General features: G+C 44.6%; 1 pseudogene across 1 annotated transcript; it reads right to left on the bottom strand.

The window, feature by feature from the left end:
- Nucleotides 1-228: 228 nt before the first annotated feature.
- Nucleotides 229-940, bottom strand: LOC308526480 (derlin-1-like; annotated as a pseudogene). Its single transcript has one exon. The product of its transcript is annotated as a derlin-1-like (transcript).
- Between the last annotated feature and the right edge of the window lie 1936 nt (nucleotides 941-2876).

The following is a 2876-nucleotide window of genomic DNA, read 5'->3' on the forward strand; positions in this document are numbered from 1 at the left end:
TGACATTTTTTCTTCATAGCAGAAAGGACTTGAATGAGAATCATAAAACTTGAGGAACACTTATATTTTCTTCAGGATTTAAAAATGGTGTCTTATACAGAAAGGCTACCTTCAATATGGGTCAGGTCCACCAGTGTTTGCTGGGATGCAGTTGCTGAGCACAGCCAGCGCAGGGAGGAAAATTTCAGCTGAGCAGAGTGGCTGGTGGGCAGGCCAGAGGCCACTCCTTCACTGGTCCCCAAGTCAGGAGCCCTGTCCCCAATTGTGTCGGCCGCCTCCACCATTCTGATCAGCTGCTCGCCTCTCATTAGCAGGGGGCATGCCAAATCCAGACACCCCTCCTCTCCTGTTGGGCAGCCAGCGGTACAAAAACTGGGGTGTGGACAGAAAATGTCTTCCTCCCAAGTCCACTGAAGTCTTCCTCCTAAGTCATTGATTACTGATGATATAACTGAATCCAATGATAACCCAAGGTAAGTAACAGGCCTTAATTTGTGTTCTGATTCAAAATGACACAATCAAGTCTGTTCAGCTGGGCCCAGACATAACGCATGGGCATGATCAGGAGAATCATCAGCAACTGCATATCCATTGTTAAGCCAGTAATGACAATGCATACCCGGTTTAAGAGGAGCATGAATAAATAAATAGTCCCTGGCCTCCCATCAGGAGCTCCTGTTTTGAGTCATGTAGAATACTGATATAAGAAATATAAATTGACCAAATAAAGAGACCCAGTTCCTGGATCCACAGGGGCAAAAAAGGTGGCAGTGATGGGTCTCCCAATTTGGAAGCAGTAGAGAGAGGCTTCAGGCCAGAGGATGTAGTAGGCCAGGCTGAAGAGACCTAGTTTGCCAACCAAGGGCACCTCCCTGGTGGTGGTGAACCAATACTGCGTGATCGCCGCGATGCTCCTGAACCAGTCCCCGATGTCAGACATCTTTGACTCCTAGGTGGCCAGGATGAGCACAGCTGCCTGAGTCCCCATCCTGGCCCAGCCGGCTTCCAGAATGGAAGGTGTCGAGGCAGAAACCACCCAGGTTGCAGTGTAGAAGGTGGAAACTGACAGACGTGGTGCCACCGAATTTGGACAAGCGAGCAAAAGGATCATTTTTTTAAGTATATCTAAAAAAAAAAAAAAAAAAAAAAGCAAGACAGAAAAGACTACATGCAATATACTTTATATAAAATTTTAGAGAATTCAAATTGATTTAAAATGATGGAAAGCAGATCAGAGATTGCCTGGACTTGGGATGGTTGAAGTAACACATTTTCAAGGAGAAAGAAAAAAAACTTACAGGTAATAAAACTATACTGTATCTTGATATGGGTGTTGATATGGGTGTATATATCTAATCAAAGTATCTAAATTATACACTTTAGATGGCTGCACTATAAATTTATATAGTATATAAATCATACTGTAATAAAATAGATTATACAAAAAATTGAAAAATTTAGTCTAAACCTTTTTCATAGAAGAAAATGAAGTAAGCCATGTAACTGTAAAAATAATGCCAGGATGGCATATGAAGGCATTGCAATATTATTGTGAAATATACTCTAAACGAGGGACATACAGCATGTGACATTCTGTGCTCTACACTGTGGTGGAACAAGGCTCCCACAGAAACTCTGAAAGCACTTTCTAGAAACTCCACATTAGATCCAACAATGACCTCCTGGTTCATAGGTTGATGCTCAACCACTGAGCCACAGCCAGGCAACATCAGCATTCTTGAGGATTAAAAATGGCAGCAGAGTATGTGGATGCTGCATGGACACGCTCCCAGGAACAAACTGGAATTACAACTAAAATACCAAAAAACTTCTTGAATAATCAATGGAAAATTCGCAGGAGAGAACCCTGACACCCAAGGACCAAAAGTGGAGACCCCAAAGAGTGTGGTCAGAGGGGCAGAGCTGAGAAAGGGCTGGCCAGGCACCCACAGACAGCACCTAAAGTCCTGGAGAGATACCTCAGCTGTGAGAGGGTGCCACTGAGAACTCTGGGACCTAATGACCAAGTTGGGCCCCCCAGCAGAGAGCACAAGAACTGAGAAGGGTACCCACATGATATCTGGCTGTGAAAAGCAGCAGGGTTACTGTCTGCCAGAGACTGACAGCTGAAAATTCAGACACCCTCTTAAAGGGCCAAAGCACAAATTCCCCATGGAGCCACCCACCTTGTGCTCCGGCGGAGGGAGGGTGAAGTGGACTGGAGCTGTGAGAGCAGAAGCCAGGACTTTGGACTTGGGGGACAGAGCTCAGAAGGCAGACACCCCAAGTTTCCTGGGCTGAGTCATTCCCTCACGCAGCAGAGAACATCTTTCACACACAGACATCTGCCTTGCCTGGGGGGAAGACAGTCTACACAACATTGGAAAACACCTTCCCCTGAGGCCACTTAAGAGACTAAAAAGAACAATTAGCCCCCAGGCAGAAGCAACTGCCCCATCCTGTTAAAAAAAAAACACAAAAAAAACACAAAAAACCAAAAAACAAAAAAAAACTCGCTACACCTGAGGATGATTGCCTGGGGGGTGGGGGGGGTGGCAATTCAAGTCAGAATCCTATTAGTCCATAAGCAGAGTTGGTCTCTGGAGGCTTTGAGTCTTTGCCTGATCTAATTAGTCAGAAACAACCTTTAACACTGTCCTGCACTAGAGGTTGAGAGGTGTAGAGGATCTACCTAGTACATAGTCACAAACCCAGACAGCCAAAATGAGGAGACAAACAAACAACCTCCAACTGAAAGAACTAGAGAATTCTCCAGAAGAAGAGGTAAATGAAGCAGAGATAAGAAATGTATCTGAAACAGAGTTCAGAGTAATGACAGTAAACATGCTCAACAGCATGAAAAAAATATGTAGTAA

The sequence above is a fragment of the Myotis nattereri genome, assembly GCF_964212035.1.
Source record: "Myotis nattereri genome assembly, chromosome: 10".
Taxonomy (NCBI): Eukaryota; Metazoa; Chordata; class Mammalia; order Chiroptera; family Vespertilionidae; genus Myotis; species Myotis nattereri.